The following is a 474-nucleotide window of genomic DNA, read 5'->3' as shown; positions in this document are numbered from 1 at the left end:
GTGGCATGGCATTTTTAATGTGTAGGAAAAAAAAAGAACCATCAAGTCAGAATTTTACATCCAGTGAGAATAACCTTCAGTAATGAAGGTGAAATAAAGGAAGGTATCCCAGAAAAAGGAAAAGTAAGAAAATTCATGGCCAGCCAACATGTTCTAAAAGAATTGCTAAAAGAAATTTGTTAGGTCTACGGCCATGCCACCCTGAACAAGCCCTATCCTGTCTGATCCCATTTGATCAGGGTCGGGCCTGGTTAGTACTTGGATGAGAGATCACCTAGGAAGACCAGGTGCTGTAGGCATAAAAAATAAAAAAAATAAGAGATTTTAAGCTGTCAAGTTTCCTGCAATCTGTGAGGTCAACCAAGGGTTGCCTCACCTTAGAAGGAAATTCTGTCACATGCTACAACAGGGATACAATAAGCCAGTCAAAAAAAAAAAAAAAAAAAAAATTTGTAGGATGTAAAGTTCTTAGAG

General features: G+C 38.0%; 1 pseudogene; it reads left to right on the top strand.

The window, feature by feature from the left end:
* The first annotated feature begins 183 nt into the window (after positions 1-183).
* On the top strand, positions 184-299 carry LOC111743859 (annotated as a pseudogene).
* The last annotated feature ends 175 nt before the right edge of the window (positions 300-474 follow it).

The sequence above is a fragment of the Pteropus vampyrus genome, unplaced genomic scaffold, assembly GCF_000151845.1.
Source record: "Pteropus vampyrus isolate Shadow unplaced genomic scaffold, Pvam_2.0 Scaffold123, whole genome shotgun sequence".
Lineage (NCBI taxonomy): Eukaryota > Metazoa > Chordata > Mammalia > Chiroptera > Pteropodidae > Pteropus > Pteropus vampyrus.
This window is presented reverse-complemented; position numbering and strand designations above follow the sequence as displayed.